Consider the following 20,186-nt stretch of genomic DNA (forward strand, 5'->3'; position numbering starts at 1 on the left):
CACCTGCCACAACGGCAGCATGGGAGTGCGTCTGCATCAGCGCATGTGGATATCCCAGGATCATCTGTCGAGCCTGCAGAGTCTACAGAGACTACAGATGTTGATCCTCCTCAAGAAATTACAAGACCACGAACAAGGTTGCAAAGTGGAATTCGCAAAGACAAGGTATATACTGATGGCACTATTAGATACAGTTTATTTTCTTCTACTGGTGAACCACATGCTGTTGAGGAAGCTATAAATGATCCACAGTGGAAAGAGGCTATGTAGACTGAATATGATGCTTTGATAAAAAATAAAACTTGGCACTTAATTCCTCCACAAAAAGGCATAAATGTGATAGGCAGCAAATGGGTATACAAAATTAAGCGCAAAGCAGACGGAAGCTTAGACAGATATAAAGCTCGTCTAGTAGCTGAAGGTTTTAAACAAAGGTATGGGCTTGATTACGAGATACTTTTAGTCCAGTGGTAAAAGCAGCTACCATTTGTACTGTTCTATCTATTGTTGTTTCCAGAAGATGGAGTCTACGACAGCTTGATGTTCATAATGCGTTTTTACATGGCATATTGGAGGAAGAAGTGTATATGCAACAACCTCCAGGCTTTGTTGAACGAGGTAAAGAGAATTACATTTGTAAATTGGATAAAGCTTTGTATGGATTGAAACAGGCACCAAGGGCTTGGTATTCGAGATTAAGCACTAAACTTGTGGATCTCGGGTTCAAACCTTCAAGGGCAGACACGTCCCTTTTTATCTTCAACAGAGGAGGTATAACTATGTATGTTCTTGTTTATGTGGATGATATCATTGTGGCTAGCTCAACAGATCAAGCCACATCGGCACTACTCAAGGATTTACAGAAAGACTTTGCTTTAAAAGATCTAGGTGATCTTCACTATTTTCTCGGCATTGAAGTAAAAAAGGTACGGAATGGAATTGTTTTAACTCAGCATAAGTATGCTAATGATTTGTTGAAGAAAACTGGTATGGTCTATTGTAAACCAATGAGTACACCACTGTCTACTAGTGAGAAATTATCTTTGCATGAGGGATCTCTTCTGGGTCCAGATGATGCTACTCAGTATAGAAGCATAGTTGGTGCATTATAGTATTTGACACTTACAAGGCCTGACATAGCTTTTCCGGTTAACAAAGTTTGTCAATTTCTTCATGCGCCTACTACAGTTCATTGGGCTGATGTTAAGAGAATATTGAGGTATATAAAACAATGTACTCAGTTGGGATTAAATATACATCGGTCAATGTCGACTCTAGTAAGTGCTTTCTCAGATGCTGATTGGGCTGGCAATGTAGATGATAGAAAATCTACAGGAGGTTTTGTCTTTATTGGGTCAAACTTAGTATCATGGAGTGCACGCAAACAAGCTACGGTGTCGAGATCTAGTACTGAATCAGAATACAAAGCTATGGCTAATGCAACTGCAGAATTGATGAGGGTACAGACTTTGCTGAGAGAATTGGGAATTAAAAGTCCACAGGCTGCAAAACTGTGGTGTGATAATCTTGGTGCAAAATATTTGTCAGCCAATCCAGTGTTTCATGCTCGAACTAAACATATAGAAGTTGATTTTCATTTTGTCAGGGAAAGAGTATCACAGAGACTCTTGGAAATTGAATTTATCCGTTCTGGAGATCAAATTGCAGATGGCTTCACGAAAGCTTTATCAGTAAGGTTATTGGAGAATTTCAAGACCAATCTTAACCTAAGAAGGTTATGATTGAGGGAGGCTGTTAGGAAAATTGTAATTGTGAAAGCTTCCATGTTTGTAACGTGAAACAACAAGGACATGTATCGGCCAAGGAGTGCTATAGATAGAACTGACTATAGATAGAATTATTCTTTCTTGTAAAGCAATCCTTGGCCGGCTCTCCTGTTGGTTCTCACGCTATATATGTAAGCCATGAGAGGGGCTTTTCCTCTATCAATACAATTAACACGCAACCGACCGAGAGACCCAAGATCGGGCTCCGTCGTTCCTCCTAGTGCGCCTCTGAGTTTTACATTGCTTGTAATAACATTATTCAGAGCTAGCTGGAGATCATGAAACCCAGGGTGCAGCTGCATGATAGATGTGCAGTAGCTATCTAGAACAGCAACGATACAAACTTGCGGCTGTGAGGGCGGCTAAGATCGAGAACATAAATGCATGGCACTGTTGAGAGACTGCTGGCTAGTCGTGATCACTGATGATCAGCTGCAATACGACAGATCAACTGAAAGCTTCTTCCAGGTATGCACACCTGAAGCTGAATTCATGCCACGTGACCCACGAGTGTCAGGTAAGGGTAAGAGTTGTCATCAGCACGTAGAGAAAAAGCAGTGGCTAGAATCGAATGGCCATTTGAACATGTCATGAACATTCTGCTACCCTTTTGCATCAGGTGTGTATGTGCCCAGCAGGATCGATGATGCATGCCGATGGCGATGCACACCAGACCAGGCCGTGGCGATCGCCGGCTCATCGATATGGGGCCTTGTGCACGTCATCGGCAGATTGGGCAATCAGGCAGGCATCGCTGGCCTCGAAACCAACGGGTCAGTTCATGGCACTACAGCGTGCAGCTACGGCGGCAGAACACGATCTATCTATCGACAGGCATGCCAGACGCGACCTCGACCTTGCATACGCATGGGGGCCAGGGCCATGGCCATGGCCACTTTCTAGCTAGTGCGCCGCCAGGCCCCCAGAGACAACTGGAGTGCTTATCATTTTGTTTCTCAAAAGCTTAGAGGTCGATCACTTTGGAATGAGAGCTATCTATCAGCCTTGTTGCATGCATCCACCCATGCATGCAACGTTGGACTGACAGGTAGCAGTGGCTTTTGTTTTGGTGTGGCCAACAATACAAAACTAGAAACCGGAATTTCCGTGAGGGTGCATGTACCCAAAGGGAATTACAGAATCGACAAAAAAAATAGAAAAATAATTTTTTTGTGTGTACACCGACAGGAAATAACCACATGGATAAAACGATGGGCAAATTGGTAGGTGTCAATCTGTCGTTCGGTTCATGCATGTAGATAGTCAAAATGCAAATTCATCATGTTGGTTCAGACTTTAGAGTAAGGAGGGTCAGATGTATAGAACCCGATCAGCTAAGCAAAAAGTTTCTGATCTGAAACCTAGCTACCTGAAACTGAAATGGTCGTCGTCGTTGATCAGCTTTTGCTTTAATCTCCCCGACGCATGCCGCGCGTGTGGCTCAAAGGAAACCGGCCGGGGTAGATTCCATTGACGAAACGTATTCACATCTGCATCTGCAAGTTCTTCTTGCTTCTTTCCCAAATCCCAGGTGCCAAGTGTCGCCAAGAACCAACGAACAGCAAATTCAGATTCGCGGACAGGGAGAACAGATCGCCTGCAGCATTCAATCGAGCAGTGAGTGGACGCCATCGACGATCGCCGTCAGAGAGTCCGGTCTGCCGGATCGTGCGCGGGGCGGAGAAAAAAAAAGCTACCCGGCTTTAATTTACGAGACGGCCTGCCGGCCGGCCGGGCTCGCATCGATCGATCGCATGGCGGGATGCATGTCGCCGACGAGATCAGACCAGATCGCCCCGTCCCGACAACGCATGGTGCGCGATTTCTCATCATCGAGTTCAATCACGCTAGCTTTGAGGAATGTGGAGTACTCACTTTATGTTGTGATGAGTGAATTGTCAACCATGTGGTGTGATCGTGTGCTTGATCTTTGATTGCAGGTACACGGACGTCGAGTGTCGACGGAGAGCTGCCGTGGAGGTGTTGTGGCCGATAGACCGTGCGGTGGACGGTGGTGAAGGGCAGCCGGGACCGGAGATCGGGCCGGGCGGCAGCTGTGGCGTCCACTCCTGGATCGAGTGCGCAAGCGCCGACGGAAGTCGGGTTTCTTGGTTTGCGCCACAAAACTAAGTTGGCGGACGGCGGTTGAAGACGCCAAGTCGTGGAGGCACGGGCGTCGGTCTCAGGACTGGCGGAGGAACGGGCGTCGACGGCGTCTAGGGCCTCGCTGCGGCCGAGGAGGTGACGGGCGTCGGGCGGCGTCTAGGGCCGTCAGGAGGCCGAGGCGAGAACGGCGTCGAGGGCCACAACGTGGAGGCGGGAATCTTCCCGCGCGTGGAGTTTTGGCTGTTTTCTCAAAATCGGCCACCTACCCGGGTTTCGCGGACCCTTCAAAACCGCGAACCAGATCTTCATCTACGTGGCGGCATCGCGGAGAAGACTTCGATTCGAAGAAAGAACCTCGGCCGTCGGATGAGATCATGTAGATATTTCCGGTTTAGCCCCTACGGACGTTTTAGTCTCTAGTTTAAGTATAAGAGTATTTTGAACCCCTGCGTGGGCACCATAAATACACCCTCTCCTCTCTCCCTCTCTCTCTCTTTTGGCTGCCCAGATGCCTCCCTCTCCCTTCTCTCTGTTCTTCCTCCCTTCCTTCTCTAGGAGTAGGATTCAAGGTATGGATTTTTGAGACTTTATACTGAGATTGAATGGGAAAGAAGGCCATTCCCTCCTTGTGCCCTCCGGGGTTTTGATTATGTTTCAATCTCGTACGTCTTGTGCTTAGTTTGTGACGAATTCGATTTTCCTTTGTTGATTCTTGAGCACGAGATGAGGGGTTGTTTCTTGATGATCACGTGACTCTTTGAAGTGATTCTAATCCATCTAGCCTAGTGCTAAAACCCGCGGAATCACGAGTCCCTTTAATTCGAAGTTTTTGAGTTCTAGATAAAACCCCGTTCTTGCTCGAGAATTCCTCGATTCCTCCCAAACCATGGAGTGATTCGTCGATTCCTTTGATGGGTATGTTCACAAGGTCTTTGTGATCGTGCCTGCAAAATTTGAGCTCCTTTGGACTTGGTTTGATCCTCCAATCGTCGAGTTTTTCAAAGGACGCGGGCTGTTAAACACCAGTTCTGCTCGGGCTGGTTTTTTCGTTATCGCCGGTTGAACCGACGCTTGAGATCAAGATCGTCGGATCAACCGGTGAGTAGAAGTTTCGGTTTTTAGGGTTTTTAGCCTTTCTGCTTGGTTACACTGGTGCATTAGTTCCACATGCATCGGTTCAACCGGTGAAGCTTCACCAGAGACCGAGTGTGTGCTGTTTGGCCCGCTGCACCGGCGCTTCGGACTTGTTTTCATCGGTTCAACCGGTGCTTAGAAAATCATTTTGAGGCCGCTCTGGACAACTGCACCGACGTTGGAGTGTGATTTTGTCGGATGATCCGGTGTATTATCGCCGGTTGAACCGACGCTTTGTTAATCTCTACGTCGGATCAACCGGTGCTCGTTCTTCTTTGCTGCCGGCTCTGTGACGTCGGTTGAATCGGTGAAGACTTTCTTCACACGTCGGTTTAACCGGTGTTCATATACCGAGCCGATTTTTGTGCTATTCTTCGTGTTTGCTTCCGCGATTGTTCTCGTTTGTTCCTAGGGTTGTTTTGTGTTGGTGTAGTTCCTTTATAGCTACTCTGCACTTCACCTAGGACTCTAGGGATGTGTGCGCACTTAGGATCTTAAGCCGAGCTTCCGATTGCGAAAGTTTTTGATCGGCTCCCATTCACCCCCCTCTAGGCGCATTTTCGGTCCCTCAATTGGTATCAGATCTTAGTTAAGGTTTTCATTACCCTAACCGGTTCGAAAACCACTTGGCGACCATGGCAAGTCTTAGGAAGATCCCTGTGTTTTCCGGCGAGGACTATGCTTATTGGAAGGTTCGCATGCGAGCCTTCTTGCAAAGCATGGGAGCCGAGGTTTAGGATATAACCAAGAACCAGGCTTACGAGGTGCTTGCCGATCGGGTCACTCCTCTTCAAGTGACCGAGCACGAGGCTAACGCCAAGGCTATCAATGCCTTGTTCGCTGGCATTTTTCGTGCGGAATTCTCACACGTCCAGGGTTTTCAGAAAGCCCACAAGGTTTGGACGTGTCTTGAGAACTATCACGAGGGCACACCTCAAGTCAAGGCTAGACTTTTCGAGACTCACCGGCATGAATATGAGAACTTCAAACAGGGGTCGGGTGAGAGCATTGGCGTCATGTTCAGTCGGTTTCAATCGATTGTGAACAAAGTCAGTGTTAACAGATCTGCTGATGCCCTTGACTACACAGAGCATGAGAAGGCTCTCAAGTTGCTCTACGCACTTGACCGCTCTGTGTGGGTTCTCAAGGTGAACACGATCATCGAGTCTGCAGGCTATGAGACTCTGACCATGAATGAGCTATTCAGCAAGCTCAAGGCCACTGAGGTGGATAACCAGACACGAGCCAAGCTCAATGGTGCCCCTCCTTCCAAGAGCATCGCTCTTATGACTGGCCCAAGTGGATCGAGTTTTAACGCTAACTCTGTTCTTGGCTTTTCTCTTGCCTCTTTGCCTTCTGTTACAGATGAGCAGTTAGAGACGCTGGGCGACGACGACTTGTGCCTCCTCATCAGCAAGTTCCAACGTATCTACCACAACAGGCAAAGGTGAAAGAACCTCGGGTGCTACCACTGCGGCGATCCGAACCACTTCGTCGCCGACTGCCCCAAGAAGTCTGGCGGTGGCCAGAACAACAACTTCGACTACTACCGCCACCGCGACCACGACGAGGGAGGCTCCAACAAGGAGCGTCGGCGCCACAACCACCGCAGTCGTGACCGGGACAAGGAAGGGCGCTTCGACAAGGAGTCGATCAAGAAGCGCTTCCAGTACAAGGACAAGAAGCGGGAGAAGGCTTTTTTGGCGCAGCTTAGCGACCTTGACAAGAGCTCTGACACCGACCGCTCTTCTTCACCAACCTCCAACGACGATGACAAGAAGAAGAAGAAGAAGTGGGACAAGGAAGCCACCGGCTTCATCGGCCTTTGCTTGGCGGCCGGTCGGTGCAAGAGTTTCCTGCACCATGGTGGGTGAAGCAAATGGTGCTCGTGCGTCTCCAGGTGGACATGCTACACCGACGCACGACGACTCTTCTCCTGGATCCGAGAGTGATTCAGAGGTAAACTCCACTATCGACCTGCTTGATACTGAGGTTAGGGAGTTGTTGGCCGCTCTCGACAACCAGAAAAAGCTACTTATGGAAGCAGCTACAGAGCGTAAGCGGCTTAGGGCTGAGCTAGCTTGTGCTAGAGAGAAATCTAGTGAGGATGAGTGCGCTGGCTGCATATCTCACATGAATGATCTTGTTGCTCTTCGTGCCAAGCATGATGAGAACGTAGCGAACTTGGATGTTGCCAAGATCTCACTGGCTGACGTGTCTCACGAGCTAGCTAGGGCCAAGCATGAGCTCGAACTGGCCAAGGACGCTCCTATCGTTAGTGATGTGCTTGAATGTGACGAGTGCTCCATCTTTAAGTCTGATCTAGCTTCTTTGCAGTCTAAGTTTGCTACTGTTGTGTGTGAGCTAGAGGAGCTTAGGTCTAGGCCTGTTCTGCTTGATGCTTGTAAGCTTTGTCCCACGCTTAGGTCGGAGCTAGATGAGAAGAACGCCTTGATTAAGTCTTTGGGGAAGACTAAGGTCGGGGAGTCTAGCCCACCTATTGATTGTCATGTTTGCCCTGGTTTGATTTCTGATTTGGATAATCTTGCGGTAGAGAAAGCCAACTTGGAGAATGAGAACACATATCTTAGGGCGATTCTTAGTTGGGTTTCTAGTAGTAAGCCGCAGTTGGGCATGATGATCAAGCAGTTTAAGTGTGGTGATGGGTTTGGGGTCGATTACACCTACACGAAGTCAGACTTTGACATGCTGTATGGTAAGATCGGCAAGGCTGCTGGAGTTCCAAGTGCTCTAAACACTGCTAGTACGAGCACGCAGGCTTGGCTTGTTGACCCCGTGGATGGTGTGCTGAAAGAACCACAAAACGCACCTCCACAGAAGCAGGTTTGGGTTCCAAAGCCCAATGTGCTGAGGAATCCCCTCGATACGCTCCCTGCTGCTACAGCCCAGGTTGCCCAGAAGAAGGGGGCTGCTCCTTTCTGTCAAAAGGCAGGGCCTCCACCTCCCAAGAGAGAGGTGAGGTACCACTGCGAGTACTGTCACAGAGACGGACACTTGGAGGAGTTTTGCTTCAGAAGGAAGCGGGCTGTGAGGCGTGAGCAGGAGAGACGTAACTCGGACACGTACTCTGCTCGAGTACATGGTCCTCCTCGGCGTGGTGGTAGGCAAGATGCTAGGGCGCGCCGTGTAGGTGGAGGACAGGGAGACGGTGGTGATTACCGTGCTCCAGCGGGTGGTCGCTTTGCTGGTCGTGCTCCTGGTCGTCCTCAGTACCGCTATGGACCACGGGACCGAGGCTTTGGAGGAGGTTACGAGACACCACATTTTTCTCGAGGTGGTGGTCGTCAGCCTCGTGGTAGACTGGACGGGGGATACGCTTTGCCTGATTTTGCTAACCCTTCTGTAGAGCAAATGGCTCGACACTGGTTTGCTTCACACTTTGCTAACCCCAGTGTTGAAACATTCGCTCACCCTTTGTCTCGCTACTGATGTGCAGGCTGGAGGCTTGGAGAACAGGTGGATCATGGACTCCGGTTGTTCGCAACATATAACCGGGAATGACAAATGGTTCTCCAGCCTCACCCCGATGCGCTCAAAGGAGTACATTGTGTTCGGGGACAATGGAAGAGGAAAGGTACGTGGAATTGGCACTGTTCGTGTTTCCGATCGCTTTACCTTGAGAGAAGTTGCTTTGGTTTCGAACCTTGGGTTCAATTTGCTCTCTGTTTCACAACTTCTTGATGAGGGGTTTGAAGTTTGCTTCAAGGAGGGTTGTTCTTGTGTTTTAGATTCCAAAGGAGATTTGGTTTACCGGATTTTACCTCGCGATCAGGTTTTCTTGGTTGATTTCTCTGGAACTTCTCTTGGTCCTCCTTGTTGATTGTTGGCTGGTCCTTCTTCTGATTAGTGGAAGTGACATAGGAGACTTGGACATTTGAGCTTTGACTTGTTGTCGAGACTTAGCTCACTTGGCCTGATCCGAGATTGCCCAAATTGAAGTTTGAGAAGGATCTTGTTTGCCACCCGTGTCGCCACGGGAAGATGGTTGCCACCTCTCATCCGCCGATTAATCAAGTGATGACCACTCATCCTGGAGAATTGCTACATATGGACACAGTTGGTCCTTCTCGGGTGATGTCGGTTGGTGGGAAGTGGTATGTTCTTGTGATCGTGGATGAATTTTCTCGCTATTCTTGGGTCTTTTTCATGAGAACCAAGGATGAGGCTTTCGAGTTTGTTTGAGACTTGATCTTGAGGTTGGAAACGAGCTACCCCATGCTTTTAGAGCGATTCGCAATGACAATGACACAGAATTCAAAAATGCTCGTTTTGACACCTTCTGCAGTGACCAAGGTCTTGAACACCAGTATTCTCCCCCCTACACTCCACAGCAGAATGAGGTTGTAGAGCGGAAGAATCGGACGCTGGTTGAGATGGCTAGGACGATGCTCGATGAGCATAGGACTCCTAGAAAGTACTGGGCTGAGACGGTTAACACCTCTTGTTATGTGTCTAATCGTATTTTCTTGCATGCTTTCATGCATAAGACTTCTTATGAGTTGCGATTTGGACGCCAGCCCCGGGTTGACCATCTCAGAGTTTTCGGTTGCCGGTGTTTTTTGCTGAAGGAAGGAAATCTTGATAAGTTTGAGTCTCGATCGTCTGACGGTATTTTTATCGGTTATGCTTCTCACTCTAGAGCTTACCGTGTGCTGATTATTGATACTAACATCGTTAGATAGACTTGTGAAGTCACTTTCGACGAGACTGCACCGTGCAATTCTTCTGTCTTTGAGATTGCAGGAGATGATGAGCTCGGCACCCCCATCTTTGAAGATGAGGAGGAAGAAGCTGTGGAGGGTGATGCTGAGGCTACCACGCGTGCTGTGGACCCAGCTGCCTCCGCCACGAGCTCGGACGACGATGACGGTCCCGACCCGACTACATCTAATTCCCGGGGGCCGACCGAGCAGGTGACTCAGCCTTCACCAGCTACATCTGAGGAGACACCAGTTTTGGTTGAGGTGGAGGCGACTTCGACAAGGGAAGCACCGCGACACATTCAGCGTCGTCATCTACCTCAACAGATGCTAGGTGACCTCAACGAGCGAGTCACACGGTCCAAGGTAACAAGTATCGCTGGCTTTGCTCATTCAGTGTTTGTTGCTTCTTTTTAGCCCAAAGATGTTGGACACGCACTTTCTGACTCCAATTGGGTCAATGCCATGCATGAGGAACTCGAAAATTTTGAAAGGAATCAGGTTTGGGTTTTGGTTGAGCCTCCGCCTGCTTGTAACCCGATTGGAACCAAGTGGGTTTTCAAGAACAAGCAAGGTGAAGATGGGTTGGTAGTGTGGAACAAGGCTCGACTTGTAGCCCAGGGGTTTTGCCAAAAGGAAGGGATAGATTATGAGGAAACTTTTGCCCCGGTAGCACGCTTAAAAGCGATTTGAATTTTTCTTGCATTTGCTGCGTCCAAGGATTTTAAAGTTTTCCAAAAGGATGTGAAATCTGCCTTCTTAAATGGTTTTATTGAAGATGAAGTTTATGTGAAACAACCCCCTGGTTTTGAAAATCCCATGTTTCCAAACCGAGTTTACAAACTTCAGAAAGTTCTTTATGGTTTGAAACAGTCGCCTAGAGCTTGGTACGATAGGCTTAAAAAAATTTTGTTTGCTCAAGGTTTTAAAATGGGATGTGTTGATAAAACTTTGTTCCTCATGCACTCTAGCTCTAATTTTTTAGTTGGTTCAGATTTACGTGGATGATATCATCTTTGGTGGCTCTTCTCACGCTCTTATTTCCAAGTTTTCTGAGTAGATGTCCAGGGAGTTCGAGATGAGCATGATGGGTGAGCTGCAGTTCTTCCTTGGCCTGCAGATCAAGCAAACTTCCCAGGGCACGTTCGTCCATCAAGCCAAGTACACCAAGGACTTGCTGCGGAAGTTCGACGTGAGTGACTTGTCTCCTCAGCCGACTCCGATCGGCACATCGACGGCGCTTGATGCGGACTTGGACGGCGAGGCGGTGGACCAGAAGGAGTACACCAGCATGATTGGCTCCCTTCTGTACCTGACGGCGACCCAGCCGGACATTCAGTTCGAAGTCGGCCTCTGTGCGTGGAATCAGGTTTCGCCGCGCACCTCCCACAAGCAAGTGGTGAAATGCATCTTCAGGTACCTCAAGTTCACTCTTGAGTTCGGTCTTGGGTATTCTGCGGATTCATCTCTTGTCTTGGTTGGCTTTTCGGATGCCGATTTTGGCGGGTGTCGGCTGGATCGCAAGTCGACTTCCGGCACTTGTCATTTTCTCGGTGCATCGCTGGTTTCGTGGTCCTCTCGCAAGCAAGCTAGTGTAGCGCTCTCTTCCACAAAAACCGAATACGTTGCCGCTGCTAGCTGCTGCTCTCGGATTCTTTGGATGAAACAAACCTTGCAGGATTATAGGTTGAGTTTTGGTAGGGTTCCCATCTTTGTAGACAACATGTCTTCCATTTGCATTGCAAAGAACCCAGTGCTCCACTCCAGAACCAAACACAAAGACATCAGGTTCCACTTCCTGCGAGATAACCATGAGAGAGGCCACATAGACATGATCTATGTACCATCCGATAGGCAAACAACAGATATCTTTACGAAACCACTTGAGTATGAGACTTTTGCTCGCTTGCGAGGGGAGCTTGGGGTTTGTTACCCCTTTTAGTTGTTAGTTTTTCTTTGGTCAGCTTTGTAGGGCTTGATTCTTTTTCTTTTCATTTTTTCTAGGTTTGGTAGCTGCATTTTGCACTTGCATTGTACATTTCAGCATTTTTGCATTGTCTCACTTGCACTAGCATTTTTGTATACATTGCTATGACCTCCTGTTGCTTGCTAGTGTGAGTTTATAAACGTGATCATGAATAGCTTGCTCCACTGTGTATATGACATCCTCTGAGTTAAGCTATTTTGATTTGAAAATTTGAAAACATGGTCACCCTGTCTTGGCTACTAGCATGTTAGGGCGTGTTGATATGCTTTGCTATCTTATTCATGCTAGTGTAGCTTCTTGATACTTAACTTGTTGCAATTCATTATGGTTCAGCAATTCATATTTGACATGATCTAAAAATTGATAAAATTGCTTGATGTGCTTGAAATGGAATGGAAAGATCTAGGTGGGATTGCTTGTCGCACTGATCGAGCTTTCGTGACGGCTCACTTTGCACTTGTGAGAACCCGGACAAGGCTGTGCATGACTGAAACAAGTGTCTTAAGCTTCTGATTGTCCTTGGCATAGGTTTGGTCTCGTTGCTAAGTAAAGCATGACAAGCTTTCAACCCCTAGCATTAACATTTGCTTGATATAATTTGATTGCATAATGGATGTTTGCAACATGTCTTGGCTGTTTTTGGCTCACCTGTATGAGTTTGATTAGCACTGGTTTCCATTCCCTACTTGTTAGTGCTAGATCATGGGTGATGCTTTTATTTCTGCTAAACTGAACTTGCTTAGCTCTAGACTGATTTGATATACCCTGTTGAGCTAGATGCAGATCTTGTTTATGGATGCACACATGCTTGTGACTAGATGTTGCTCATATTTTTATATCCCTGAATGCTTTCATTTACACCTCCTGCATTGTATTCATTGTATAGCATATTTTCAAGGGGAGTCTCAGTTTTAGGGGGAGTTTTAGGTCTGTTTAGCCTTGATGTGTGCATGTGCCAACAAGGGGGACAAGTTTAGTGATCGAACAAGGGGAAAATTGTTTGATTTTTGAGAGTTTCAAAAACTTGTTGTGCACAGGGCTTTGAGAGTGCATACATGTGGTGAGAGTTGCACTGGTAAGGGGGAATGCATTTCAGGGGGAGTTTCGGCCTTGTTTGGCTCCTAGTTTTTCTGGTTTTCCCTCCGCTTCTGGCATGACTGTGTCGAGCCCTGCCTCTGTCTTTGAGGAGTCATGCTTGTGTTTGATCGATTGCGTCGAGCCGTTGCCCTTGTCTTAGGGAATCGATTTTTGCTTGGTCAAGTGACTTGTTCTTGATTATTTCGAGCTTTTGTCACTTGTTCAAGTTCTTCATCTTCTTTGTTCTTCTCGGTTTTTGTTTCTCTCTTAGTTCGTTTTTGGTTCGATTGTGGTGTGTTGACAATGCACTCATCAAGGGGGAGATTGAGGAATGTGGAGTACTCACTCCTGGTTGTGATGGGTGAATTGTCAACCGTGCGGTGTGATCGTGTGCTTGGTCTATGGTTGCAGGTACACGGGCGTCGAGTGTCGACGGAGAGCTGCCGTGGAGGTGCAGTGGCCGATGGACCTTGTGGTGGGACGGCGGTGAAGGGCAGCCGGGAACGGAGATCGGGCCGAGCGGCAGCTGTGGCGTCCACTCCTGGATCGAGGGCGCAAGCGCCGACAGAAGGCGGGTTTCTTGGTTTGCGCCACAAAACCAAGTTGGCGGACGGCGGTTGAAGACGCCAAGTCATGGAGGCACGGGCGTCGGTCTCGAAACTGGCGGAGGAACGGGCGTCGATGGCGTCTAGGGCATCGCTGCGGGCGAGGAGGTGACAGGCGTCGGGCGGCGTCTAGGGCCGTCAGGAGGCCGAGGCGGGAACGGCGTCTAGAGCCACGGCGTGGAGGCGGGAATCTTCTCACGCGTGGAGTTTTGGCGGTTTTGTCAAAACCGGCCACCTACCCGGGTTTCGCAGACCCTTCAAAACCGTGGACCGGATCTTTATCTACGTGGCGGCATCGCGGAGAAGACTTCGATTCGAAAAAAGAACCTCGGCCGTCGGATGAGATCATGTAGATATTTCCGGTTTATCCCCTACAGGCGTTTTAGTCTCTAGTTTAAATCTAAGGGTATTTTGGACCCCTGCGTGGGCACCATAAATACCCCCTCACCCCCTCTCCTCTCTCTCCCTCTCTCTCTCTCTTTTTTGGCTGCCCAGACGCCTCCCTCTCCCGTGCGCCCTCTCTCCCTTCTCTCTATTCTTCCTCCCTTCCTTCTCTAGGAGTAGGATTCAAGGTATGGATTTTTGAGACTTTGTACTGAGATTGAATGGGAAAGGAGGCCATTCCCTCCTTGTGCCCTCCGGGGTTTTGATTTCGTTTCAATCTCGTACATCTTGTGCTTAGTTTGTGACGAATTCGATTTTCCTTTGTCGATTCTTGAGCACGAGATGAGGGGTTGTTTCTTGATGATCACGTGACTCTTTGAAGTGATTCTAATCCATCTAGCCTAGTGCTAAAACCCGCGGAATCACGAGTCCCTTTAATTCGAAGTTTTTGAGTTCTAGAGAAAACCCCGTTCTTGCTCGAGAATTCCTCGATTCCTCCCAAACCATGGAGTGATTCGTCGATTACTTTGATGGGTATGTTCACAAGGTCTTTGTGATCGTGTCTGCAAAATTTGAGCTCCTTTGGACTTGGTTTGATCCTCCAATCGTCGAGTTTTTCAAAGGACGCGGGCTGTTAAACACCAGTTCTGCTCGGGCTGGGTTTTTCGTTATCGCCGGTTGAACCGACGCTTGAGATCAAGATCGTCGGATCAACCGGTGAGTAGAAGTTTCGGTTTTTAGGGCTTTTGGTCTTTCTTCTTGGTTACACCGGTGCATTAGTTCCACATACATCGGTTCAACCGGTGAAGCTTCATCAGAGACCGAGTGTGTGCTGTTTGGCCCGCTGCACCGGCACTTCAGACTTGTTTTCGTTGGTTCAACCGGTGCTTAGAAAATCATTTTGAGATCGCTCTGGACAACTGCACCGACGTTGGAGTGTGATTTTGTCGGATCATCTGGTGTATTATCGCCGGTTGAACCGACGCTTTGTTAATCTCTACGTCGGATCAACCGGTGCTCGTTCTTCTTTGCTGCCGGCTCTGTGACGTCGGTTGAACCGGTGAAGACTTTCTTCACACGTCGGTTTAACCGGTGTTCATATACCGAGCCGATTTTTGTGCTATTCTTCGTGTTTGATTCCGCGATTGTTATCGTTTGTTTTTAAGGTTGTTTTGTGTTAGTGTAGTTTCTTTATAGCTACTCTGCACTTCACCTAGGACTCTAGGGTTGGGTGCGCACTTAGGATCTTAAGCCGAGATTCCGATTGCGAAAGTTTTTGATCGGCTCCCATTCACCCTCTGTGGTCGACTTTTCGCTCCCTCAAGCTTTAATCTCATCCCGTCGTCCTGTCGACGCATCATCGAGAGCGAGGTTTGCCCGATCCGGCAACTAATCCCCCCCTCCGATGCCACTAAGCCTGGGAAAGATTTGCCGGATTAGTCTCCCCCTCGTTTAATGCCGCCGACGGCGACGGCGACGGCGACGGTGACCACGAGGTGGCCGGAGCCATGGACGACGTCCCAACTGTTTGTACTGTGCACGCCATGTACGCGCAAGTACACGTACGTGTTTACACACAGGTCTCTGTCAAGAAATGGACGAGTCGTCGTAGGCTCGTAGATAGCTAGGTAGAGGCGACAGGTAGGTTACGGTTACGGATCATCAATTGCATGCGGCGAGCTACTAGCTCCGATGGATCCTGTTACTCCGGCGGCGCCGGCGACCACGCCCACCGCCCGGCCGCGCACCCGTCGAGGATGAGCCGGCCGACGACGTCGGCGTCGTCCTCGGCGGCGCCGGCGCCCGCCGGCGCCCTGCCGCCGGCCGCCAGCGCGCGGAACTCGCTGGCGCGCATCCGCACGGTGACCCGCTGGCCGGGCGGCACCTCGGGCGGCGGCGGCGTCCACGGGTGCACCGCCGCCGAGCTCGTCGCCGCCGCTGCCGCCCTCATCAGCGCCCAGGCCACCACCTCCCTGCAGCAGGACGACTTGGATGCGCAGCTCCCCATGGATCGATTCGTGCTCAGCACCTGCTCGATCGATCGATCGATCTCTGACTAACTGTAAATAAAACCGAAGAACTTACTTGTATGTGACACATGCATCGATCGATCTGAGCGTGTGTTTATATATAGCATGGCATGCCGACGAAGATAAGATTTGTTGCTGAGCAGAGTCGGCATGCAGGCGCAGAAGCAACGCAAGCAGCAGACGCGGATGCATGAGGTTGGACAAGCGTCAAGAGATCGGTCACGAGTTGATGGGTGGCTGCAGACGACAAGGAACATAGAAGAATCTATCTAAGCTGCCTCTGTGATGTGTGTTCTTCGTCTTATTATTAGTTTGTTACAAGGAACCAATGATCGATCGACATACATGACTATGAGTGTGCCTGCAGCATCAGCAACAAGTCAAATATCTAGATTCATGAAGCAAGCTAAGAGATCAGAGCATGATCACACTGTCTGCACGGTTATACTTCCCTGAGAGTGCTAGTAGTGCGTTCTCTGAACATACATGCCTTAGGAGAGGAGCAAACTGTTGTGTGCAAGCAACCTCCTCCTCCTCCTCCTCCTCCTCCTCCTGGGATAATGTGCGTGCAGGCATGGATCATGCATGGGCCACAATGCCACATTGCTTTGCCGGGTTTGTGGGGCGTACGTATGGCGACGCCTGAATACATGCCGTTTGTTGTTGCATTCAGATACATTCAGACATGGGGCTTAATTACCTCTGAACTTTCCATGCTGCATGATTAATTTATTTGTCATAAAACATACTACTACTTCACTAGCTAGTGTTAGGTAGTATATATTCCGAAGCATGGAGTAAAAGCATCTTTTACAGGGGGTAAAAAAGAAGGCAACGTATCTAGTGCAAACTAAGGACTTTGTGTAAATCTGTGCAAACCTACTAAAAAAGTTTCAAAAAATTCTGAAAAAAATCATGAATGTGCTTCTCAGATTACATCATCTATATATAAAATTTCATGGTCAAATTCGTCTTACTCTAGAAGTTAAAAAAAAGACAAATTTGAGATGCATTTGAACCATTATTGTTGTCAGAAAATTTGTCTTTTTTGTAACTTTTAGAGTAAGATGAATTTGACCATAAAATTTTGTATATATATGAGGTAAGTTGAGAAGCACATTCATGATTTTTTTCAGAATTTTTTGAAACTTTTTTTAGTAGGTTTACACGGGTTTGCATAAGATCCTTGGTTTGCACAGATACGTTAAAAAAAAAGAAAACGGAAGGTCAACGTCGGTACAGTCAAGTCAATGGTGACCAGTAAACGAATACGGAGGCTGTATTTAATTTTGCAGCTGAAGATTAGCTGGGAGGTGGTACCAGTACTCACGATGGGGTGTTTTGGAATAGGGTCTTCAAAAAAGTCCCAGGGACTTTTTAGTATTTAGAAGTATTAAATAAATATTAATTATAAAACTAACTGCAGAATCCTGGGGCTAAACTGCGAGACGAATCTAATGAGGTATCTTAATCCATGATTAGCGAAAGGTTACGGTAGCATTACTGTAGCAATTATGAATTAATTAGACTCGTTAGATTCGTCTCGCGAAAAAACACTCAGCTGTCAAAAAAACATTTATAAACAGATTTTATTTAATACTATAAAATAGTAAGATTCTTTTTGATGTGATAGGGACTTCTGAAAAAAAAACTGGGATGCAAACAGGGCCTAAGCTAGCCCGGCAGGGCTGGCCTGATGTGCTAGTGTTGTTACTGTTGGCAGGGTGTAGTGGCCGGTAGGGGCAGCCAGTGTGGACCTGCGCGTGCCGTGCCTGCCGGCGGTGAGTGCCGGGCTGACACCCGTGCACATGAATGAAAGGCTAGCTATAGCCGTACTAGGAAGGAGCAGCTGCAATCTAGGATCCAAAAATGAAGATCCTCCCTCGAGGAAAAAGGGCAGTAGTAGGTACTCCTTCCGTTCTAAAATATAAATATTTATCGACTCCCGCGATTCACGTTTGATCATTTGTTTTATTCGAAAAAATTATAAAAATATTATTTATTTTATTATGACATGTTTTATCATCATATATATTTTAAGTATATTATAATTATTTTTACATTTTCATAAATTTTTTAAATAAAACTAATGATCAAATGTGATCAGCAAAAGTCAACAAATACTTATATTCTGGGACGGAGCCAATAGGAAAGGGAATTGGAGAGATAGTTCGTCAGATCCAAGGGCGGCTCTGGACATTCAGAGAGGCGTCTGAGGCTGTGTTTAGATCCCTGGAAAAGGGTAGAAAATGTCACATCGGACACTATAGCGCACTGTACCACTTTTTGTTTGTTTGTGGTAAATATTGTCCTACCATGACCTAACTAGGCTCAAAAGATTCGTCTCGCAACGTACATCAAAACTATACAATTAGTTTTTTTATTTAACTACATTTAGTACTCCATGTATGGATCATTTACTATGGATCATTTACTATATTTAATATTTCAATGTGATGGAAAGTTTGGAGAAGTTTTGGGATCTAAACACACACTGAATAATTTTTTTTTCGCGTTGCCATTGCCGTTCCAGAAAGGCACCACCAATCCTCAACCCTTTTTTTCCAGCCGGGGATGGGATTAGCAACGGAGGTCGTCGGAGGAGACGAGCGAGGGCCGTGAGTCATTTTCCTTTCCTTTTTTCCCCCTCTTCCTCTACTCTATTACCGGCCCAAAGGCCTTTCTCCGTTTTCCTTCCGGGCCGAAGCAAGCTCGGCCCATCCAGTCCATTTCTCAGCCCAGCACCTTTTCCTCCGCCATTCCGGCCCGGCCCGACACCTGCTCTTGGCCCAAGCTGGCCGGTCAAGACATTTCAAGTTGGATCCCCCTAAAAAAAAGATATTTCAAGTTGGATTGGGAAATGGCAGACAATTCTTCATCTGTTGTCCTGCACCTCTCAAAAAAAAATCTGTTGTCCTGCAAAATTACTTTTTGGCAGCTTAACATTTCCCAGATTGATTAATTAACTGCGGTATGGAGCACATAATCCCTCGGCGGAAAATGACTCACTGCATTCAGCCACCAGCATGAGAAGAAAAAAAAGGAAAAAAAACTCTGAAAATTCCTTGGACGCTCCACCAACCCCAGGAAGGCCGGAACCCTCTCCTCCCAGTCTCCATGCTAGTAGTAGTCAAGTCATGGCAAGGCGAGAGGAGTGGCAGAAGCGGGCGGCCGGCGGCCAATGGCGAGCGTGCTTGACACTGCTCGGTGTCGGTGTCACGGAGATGGAATAAAAGGTTGGTGGTGGCGGCGGCTTGGTAGTAGGTGTCACGGAGCAGGCACCACGTTGACATGATCGGCACCGCGTTGCTGTCAGGGCAGTTCGACCGGAAGGCACTGCGTTGGAGGAGGAACTCTGAGAAAAGAACGGGCTAGGTCGTGGAAAATTAATTATGCCATGGCAAATCCCTCGCGAGACTGCGATGTGCTGAACCGATCGACGACTGACGCTGAAGGGTTTAATTTCGTCCATGGATCTCCGCCCAACTTTAGTTTGAAAAATCTTCTCGACTGATTCCATCAAACTTCCTAATCCAAATTTAGATATAGTGAATAAAAAGAACTAACTCCAACTCTAATGAACCCTCTACATGAGCCCTTAAAACGAGAAGGACTCCAAAATTTCTCCTTCCATCAGCCGAACCGGTGGAACCGGTGGACTCCAGGGAGCTCTTCATCCATGAGTCCATCCAATCATCTCTTCTTTCTTCCTCTCAAATGCGTGCTCCGACTACCCCTCCTGTCGACGCCGCACAAGCCGAGCTCTGCTCGCCCTCCGCGCGCTAGGCACGAGCTCTGGCCAGGGTTCACCTAACCGGTGGGAACCGGTCCGGTTTGACCGGTTATCGGTCAAACCGGTCCGGACCGGTTCCGGTTTCGGCCGGTACCCAACCGGCCAAAATTCAAAATTTTAATTTAAATTAAAAAAATGAAAAATTCCTAAAAAATTCCTAAAAATACTTCAAGGTGCGATGAATCTAATGGTATCAAATTTTCTCAAAAATTCGTTCATTTATTATAGTTTGCGGGGATTTAAAGTTAAATCAAAAAAGAAAAAGAAAAAAAATGGGCCGGCCCATTAAGGCCCACCTGTCAAACCGGTCAAACCGGCCGGTAAACCGGTTGCACGAGAGCTTTTGAATTTAGATTTGAATTCAAACCGGTCAAACCGATCGGTAAACCGGTCGGAACCGGTTGCACGGGAGCTTTTGAATTTATTTGAATTTGGATTTGAATTCAACCGGTTTCCACCGATTACTGGTCAAACAGGTCCGGTAAACCGCTACCGGAGGGCGGCGGTTTGACCGGACCGGTCGGTTTTTTTAACCCTGGCTCTGGCCACCACTTCTGCTGTT

The sequence above is a fragment of the Panicum virgatum genome, chromosome 6K, assembly GCF_016808335.1.
Source record: "Panicum virgatum strain AP13 chromosome 6K, P.virgatum_v5, whole genome shotgun sequence".
In the NCBI taxonomy this organism is placed as follows: Eukaryota; Viridiplantae; Streptophyta; class Magnoliopsida; order Poales; family Poaceae; genus Panicum; species Panicum virgatum.